Genomic DNA, 7,270 nt, shown 5'->3' with positions numbered 1-7,270 from the left:
AACAATACCGTTCGCACAATAGAGGCTAAATGTTGTGATTGCTGGATGGTGTTGGCTCATTCCTAGTTTTTGTAAAGAGCTGCAATCCGGTTATGTTCGATATTTCGGAAGCAAGTAACAGATGCAAATTTTCTTAAAAATATGTTGCGGAAAATATAAAGAAAAAGAAAATATTGTACCCAACAAATATTTTTGTTATATAACAACTTATCAGGCGTTTGCTACTCGGTATTAGCTATACAATGGTTTTAATAAGGTATACTATTAAACAAAAATGTTTGTTGGGTATACAGAAAAATGAATTTTGTCTGTTCTGCATGTGCCTTATAGACTAGGAAACTACTAAACCGATCGGAGTGAAAATTTGTATGCGGTTTTTAGGGCCAGGGAAGGTTCTTATTGTACTAGCTAGTGCTGCTAATGAAAATACGTCTGAGCCGCCCAGTTGTAAAGTTTGTACTTCCCAGTATGTATATTAAATATAATACCCATACCATACCCATATGATTTTGGTTCGTTTCGACCACGTTAAATGAATGGGCGAAACGAACTAAAATCACTCGAAACGAAAATCGCAATACCACCCCTGATTCAAGAGCCCTGGGTCTACAAAGGAAGAATACAAGGTATTCAAACAAGAACATGTAAGTTCTTCTATGATGACAAATATGATCCTCCGAGAGCTGCTGTCTTGGCCAACGCAAACATTAATTGTTTGCCCATTACAGAGTTCATCAAACGAGACATAGTGGCGATCAGAGTTGAGGTATCAATCGCCAAGGGAAATCCGATATTATCGTAGCATCGCCCCATTTTCCTGGAGACGTTCCTAAGGTTGCAACTCAAGAGGTTGCGGCGTTCGTCAAATTCTGCATAGAAGTCAACAAAGACTGTATTATCGGCTGCGATGCCAACGCTATCGCATTTTGTGGGGAAGCACCGACCAGGGGTGTGAAATTGTCAAAATTTTGCGGACTAAACATCCATGAATGGCGACAATTTGGAACCAGCCAGCGTATCGAAAATAACAGCTAATAATAGTTAAATTATAACTAAAAGGTTACGTTTAACTGCTTTCTAATTAATTTCAGTTGTTTTAAAACGAATCAACCTTTAAGTAGGTCCCAGCACCAAAGGTATTAAAACCAATGAATGGGACATGGACAATGTACAGTATCCCCCCGCTAATCCGACACCCAATAATCCGACGACTCGATAGTCCGGATCTCGCTAATCCGGAAAATTCTGAATTAAAAAGCATTGTACTTAGCTTCATTCAACCGAACACTGCTTTCATTGGGTGTCTTTATTTGAGTCAAGATGTTACTCATTCCAACTAAATGGAAAGGGTAAATGGTGCTCCTTATAACTGCGTTCAATTTTGCCAGGAGCTCCATTTTTCATCACTCTTCTCAAAAGATTGACGTTCTTGCGCTCATTTCTGAGCTAAACAAGAATTTAAAAGTATTTTATACAATAAATTGAGCATTTCTTAGTACAACACAAATTTGCGTATTGCGTATTTGCAACATTTTTTTCGGAAATTTCCGGAATTGTTTATGTCTGGATGTAAACAATACGACATCTCAAAACCCCGCTGACGTTAGTTTGATTGCCGGATTATCGAGTCAAAATTCGTTAATCCGGCCATGAATTTGTCGGATTAGCGGGGTGGTACTGTATGTGATTTGACAGCCACACCACCTCGCTGGCACCGACATCAGCAATCGAGATGAGTGCCTTTTAGAATTTCTCTCGTTAAACAATATCGACATTGCTAATAAAAACAATGAACCTACATTCATGAATGCTATGAGGCAGGAAGTCTTGGACCTGATCTTGTGAGAAGCTAAGAGGCAAAAGGTTTCGAATTTGTGGGTTTTGCTGATGATTTGGTCATCATGGTTCTTTGAAAATTCGACGACGTGATATCGGATCGGGCCTTGGTGTAGTAAAGAAGGCCTGGGCATCAATCCCTCTATAACAACAATTGTTTGTGTTGTTTCACTAGGAAGAAGAAACTGAAATTACAATCTCTACACCTTAAGGAAGAAATTAAATGTAGAGTCTCGTCTCAGGAGTAATCCTATACGCTAAACTATCTTGGCACGCACACTTAGATTTAATAATTAGCAAGGCAGACTGCCTTATGGGTATGTTCTAGACTGGTAGGAAAAAAATGGGTCCTCAAACCAAAAATGGTGATGTGGGTCTATACCGCCGTTGTGAGACCTAAGATAGTTTATGCCTCGTAAGTATGGTGGCCAAAAACTAATAAAAGCCACAGCTATTGAAAATTTGAACAAACTTCAACGATTATCATGTATGGCCGTAACTGGAGCAATGAAAAGCACACTTTCAAAGGTTCTAGAAGCTATCCTCCACTTACTACCCCTGAACCAACATGTTCAGTTAGAGGCTAAGAAAAGTGTCCTAACACTTAAACGATTGTAGACAATACTCGACGGAGATAAAACCGGTCACTTGAGTATCCTGAATCTTCTACCTGTTTGTCGGTCCAGCTGCGGAAATGAATAGTGATTGGATGGAAGCTAGAACCAACTATGACATCCCATACACATTAAACGAACCCTCACGTTCGGTATGAGTTGGGGAGGGGCCTAGCCTCCACAGTGGTTCAATCAAGTTCTATACCGACAGGTCAAAAATGGAAGTCAAAATGGGTGCTGGAGTGTACGGTCCCAGAACAAGAATATCTGTAGCTATGGGAGACTGGCCCACAGTCGTCCAGGCAGCGATAACAGCTATAATAGAATACAGGGTCAGGTGGAGCAAGACGGGTCACCTAAGGAAAGTACCCGATGCGTTTTTCTACGAATTCAATTTTAAGCAGCTTATCATTTATTTAGATAAATCACTAATAATATAAATCCAAAAATAACCAAAATAAATAAAACGAAACAAAATAAAAGTTATATCAGACAAAAAGTGAAATGTCGGAAAACTACCCTTTTGCCGCATTAACTGTTTTGTGGATAAAATATATGCCGGGCCAGCTAAAAACTTATTTAATAACAACAATAAATAAACTCAAAAATATAGATATATGGACAAACATAGAGTGCCACACAAGTCTTTTTCAGTCTAACCCATCTTGCCCCTATTGAGCTGGTAGAACAAAATACATGTTTATTTAAAACTTTGTAGTATATAACAAACTAGCTGACCCGACAAACTTCCCCCATTGCTTAGCCTGATAAAATAAAGCGGATAGCATTTAGATATTCGCCATCATTGCAAACCATTTAGCCGAATACCATTTTGCGGAACACCAATTCTCGGTTGACTATAACGCGGAATATAGAGTTTCGCAAAATACTATTTCGCGAAAAACCTTACGCGGGATGTACCATTTCACGGAAAATCTTTTCGTAGAAAGTACCATTTCGCAGGGGTGACCCAACTGAAGGAAAGTAATAGAGGTCAGTAGATCTAGGAAAATAAATAAACCTAGATAGAGGTAATCTCTACGGGGGGCTGCCCCTCACAGTGGCCGGCGCTTCCGACTGCAGGTCGCCGGCAACACTCGCGGCGTGTGGCCGTCGCACGCTGAATTATCTAATGTTACTATTGATAGTTTTTGGTGGTTAATCAATAACAAGATTAATGTTTTATGAAAGAATCTAAAATTGCTCGAATTCGATTAGTTTTTGAGTTACGCAAAAATTTCTGTTTTATTTGTATGAGAGTCCTTATCCCCCTACCACAGGGGTGAGGGGTCTCAAACCATCATTAAAAGAATGCTGGCTCCAAAACCCCCCCACATGCCAAATTTGGTTCCATTTGCTTGATTACTTCTCGAATTATAAGGAAATTTGTATTGCATGTGCATGGGAGCCCCCCCCTCCTAAAAACCGAGAGGGGTCCAATTTCATCATAGAAAAAATTCATGCCTCCAAAAACACCCACATGCCAAATATGGTTCCATTTGATTAACTAGTTCTCGAGTTATAAGGAAATTTGTATTTCATTTGTATAGGAGCCCCCTCTCCTGAAGCGGGGAAAGGTTTCAATTCATCATAGAAAACATTCTTGTCTCCAAAAACACCCATATGTCATATTTTGTTCCACTTGCTTGATTAGTTCACGAGTTACGAGGAAATTTGTGTTTCATTGGTATGGGAGCGGCACTAAAAGCCTTTAAAGTTTTTAAGTGCTCCTCAAAAATTGTCTGGGATTGCAATTGCTTCTTACGGCAACTAAGCCAAGTGAACTCGGTAAAATTGTACTAGGTTCCTGGTCATTGCGCTATAGAGTGGAATGAACTTGCAGACGAACCAGCCAGATGTGGATCTAACCCTCCATTCACGGTTCCAAATCCATTTCGCTGCATCTCTGACTGTGTGCTGAAAAGTGAGCTGACACAACGGGAGAGCCGAACATGCATGGCCAATTGGATGGCCGTACAATCCCTCAAACAATCAAAAAAATTATAACGCCGTGTATTAGGGTTACTCAAAAGTTGACATCAAGAAATCTCAGCACGCTTACCGGTCTTGTGACAGGACATTGTGCGAGTAAATACCATCTTCGGAATCTCGGTTTCGTACAAGATAACATTTGTCGCTTGTGTAATGCCGAGCGTGATACCTCGGAACACTTGCTCTGCAATTGTGGAGCACTAATAGGATGTAGAGTGCAGTATCCCAAAAATGGTCTACCAGAGCCAAGGGAGATCTGCTTTGCGTCGCCGATCAAGGTAACAACGTTCAAAAACCAAGTCATCCCTGATTGGTACCTGTCTCGCTCCAGCTACGAGCCTATTACTTACTTAACAAGTGATAGGTAAGCTTGAAGCGTACAGTAAAAGAAATAAACGGGGCATAGCACAATAGTTCAAAATAATGGACGCAGTGGTAAGAGTACTCAACAGAAGAGGGAGTTTCATAACGCAATTCTTGACAGTTATTCAAGATCAGTGTTATCGCTCAGAAGTACGAAAAATCGAGCAGATATAGTATAATGGGGACATGGCAATCGTTCGCATTATTCCAATTTTTCTCGGTGACGGTAATTGCGGCTTTTAAAAGTAGAGAGTGTTGGTTATTGGGTTATTAGGTTAGGTTACATGCTATACATGAAACTAAAACTGGCGGTTGCTGAAGGACTCAACAAACCACCTACTCATGGAAGAGAAATTAATGTATCTAAAGTAATTGCTCAGATTGAGTAATTTTTATAAAAGAGAATTTCAAATCAAAGCATATTAATAGCTAATACAATAAAAACATTAAATGCATACCTGTCTGCAAGATTCTTGTGTTTCGCAACTTTTGATGCAATTTGCAATCTATGTTCAGTAATGATTCTCTGCTCAATCGCTTGCGATAGTGCTTTTCCACTCGCGCCTCCACATATTGCGATCTCTCTAAGGCCTAACTCAAGAGCATGTTTGTCGCTTAAGGATTACTCGATCTGTATAAAACATTTCAATTAAATTATGACTATTAAATTTTCAACCGTTACTCACCAGGTCATTGACTAATTCACAAGGGTATATTTTACGCTCAAGGATTGCAATTGGCAATCGTAAAGCCATAGCTTAGCCAGTACATTTCCTAAAAAAGTTATTTATCACAATTTGCTCCTAGTAGTTTGCGTCTCATGTGTAGTAATCCAAATATACCTGACGAATATTAAAGAAAAGATAATACCAATAATTCATACAATCAAAAAATATCGAATACTACCTATAGATGATGGTCTGCATGCAGATAGGATATATAAATTGCCTTTATTACAGTTCCAAATATACGTTTCCAACAGTCTATCCCGCAGCTCCCTCGCCGCAGTCAAGTTAAATGGAAATATTTGGACATCATTTCGCGTTTTATCCAAAAACACTTCACGGACACGTCTAAACCACCGATTGAACTGTTTAGAGCGGAAGTCCAGCACCATCCGCAATTAAAAAAATAAAACAGACAAGCTATAAATAACACCGATTACACCATAACAGTTTAGCAGTTTGTTTTTGTTAGTACACTACACAGTAAAATAATTCAACCTGTTTTCACGTACACAGAAAATAATTTAATACAATTTGTCACTTAAAGATTAGATTTTTTTTATTATTTGTTTTGCACTAACAAACTGTTCATAATATCAAAAAAATTTTAATAAAAACAAAAAAACTCACAACTAAGCACATCACTCGTTACTCAAATTTTTCGTAATGGCGGTGCGGTTTCAAATGACAGAAAGAAAAAGGGCAAAATAAACATAAAATTGTCATCAAGAAACGCGTTTCCATAGTCGGTTGAAAAGCACTAAGCTTATACTGTTACGATAACCCATAAAAATGTTAAAACTACCATGATATTCTTACAGTTAGTAAGTTACCAATTTTATGGTCCTGTTGACAATTCAATATTGTTATATCAAGCTGCAAAAATATTGTCATTAGAAGTATGAGAGAAAAGTCAATTTAACCACGGAAATAGTCAGCGATTTGCTTGTTGTCATAGTAGTTTTAACCACGAAACTTCTCAAGTTGACAATAATCATGGTAAGCGCTACAATATTGCAATATAGTTAAGATGACCATGCATACATGTTTCGCATTACCATGGTTTTTTTCTCAGTGTAGAGGAGCTTCTGATTTCAGATTGCCTCGATTTTTGAAACATACGACTCAGAGATCGCTTTTTTATAAAGGTCTTCAAATATACAACAGTTTACCGTTGGACGTGAAGTCTGCAAGAAATATGACGCAGTTTAAACGAATGGCAATTGTGGCAGTTAAAAGTCAGTTTTAAATTAAAGACAACATTTGCATATGAATATGTGATGCTGAATTCGACTTGATTTGTGTAGTCTGAAGTCTACTAAGGTAGAATTGCTTAGATACGAGAGTTGTTGCTATGTTGCTTGCAAAGGCAAGACATGCAAAATATTATCGGCAGTCTGTAGCCTGCTGAATTCGACTTGATTCGTGTAGTCTGAAGTCTACTAAGGTAGAATTGCTTAGATACGAGAGTTGTTGCTATGTTGCTTGCAAAGGCAAGACATGCAAAATATTATCGGCAGTCTTTAGCCAATTAGAAAAGTCAAAAGAAGTAATAATACTATGATGGACATACGCGGGAGAGTGATGCAACAAGTCACACTGATTAGATAAATAAAAATGTGGAAAATGTGAAGAAATCAGTTTCAAATATCCAAGAGATAAACCGTCCCTCCCACTCCAAAGATGCGTATGGGGTGGAGGCAAGGACCAAGGAAGGTCGGGGCCATCATTAAAAAAAAA

This window comes from Sabethes cyaneus, chromosome 1 (assembly GCF_943734655.1).
Source record: "Sabethes cyaneus chromosome 1, idSabCyanKW18_F2, whole genome shotgun sequence".
Lineage (NCBI taxonomy): Eukaryota > Metazoa > Arthropoda > Insecta > Diptera > Culicidae > Sabethes > Sabethes cyaneus.
This window is presented reverse-complemented; position numbering follows the sequence as displayed.